Source organism: Alexandromys fortis, unplaced genomic scaffold (genome assembly GCF_014885135.2).
Source record: "Alexandromys fortis isolate MF-2015 unplaced genomic scaffold, M_Fortis_MF-2015_v1.1 scaffold_122, whole genome shotgun sequence".
Classification (NCBI taxonomy): domain Eukaryota; kingdom Metazoa; phylum Chordata; class Mammalia; order Rodentia; family Cricetidae; genus Alexandromys; species Alexandromys fortis.
In genome coordinates, this window is record NW_026068004.1 from 3,660,818 (window position 1) to 3,661,662 (window position 845).

An 845-nucleotide genomic window follows, 5' to 3' on the forward strand; every position below is an offset into this window, starting at 1 on the left:
AAAAAAAAAAAAAAAAAAAAAAAAAAAAAAAAAAACAGTGTGTGTCACCACTGCCTGACCTCTGTGGCTAACTAGTGGCTAGCTCCGCACTCTGATCACTCTGATCTCCCACAAGCTTTATTTGTTAGAGCACAAACAAAATATCACTGCATTTCCCCTTTTTTTGGTCTAAAATAAAAAAGTTATAATATTAAAAAAAACCATACACAATCAGTACAATAACTATATACAATAGATGCAGGCCATAAATATGTCAACAATGTCTAGTCTATTAGCATTTGACAAATTCAGAGAAAATAGACCATTATCTATCATATCTTGGTGAGTCCAAAACGTTGTACCTAATACACTTTCTATACTGACTTGCATTACCAAAACTATCTTTTAATGTCTCTCAATCATACACTTTACACCTCTCTAGTGAATTTCTTTTCTGAATCTGGTAACAAGGAAAACTTTAAAAAGTCTTCAACTTCATAAGACACCCGAGAAGATAATGATATTAAACCGAGTTAGCAGGAAATGTGAGCAAGCGACTTCCAAAACAATGTGAGAAATGATAGAAGCAGCTGGGACAGTCACCCGGGGTTCCTCTGCAAGTTAGGGTATCCATCTTCGGCCTACAGGCCTAGCACATCTGACAGACTTTTCTGTGAAGCAGGGATATCCTGAGGAGCTGTCCCGCCTTGTCTTCGCAAACTCAGCAATCCTTTCTCTTGTGTCCTTTCGGTCCCACTTGACAGCATACTGTCAGCAATCAAGGCAAGGGCACTTTCTTGCCCAGTGGCTTGCTGTGTAAAGTTTTACTCTTTGGACTTTGGGGGGGGGGGGGGAAGCACCATCCA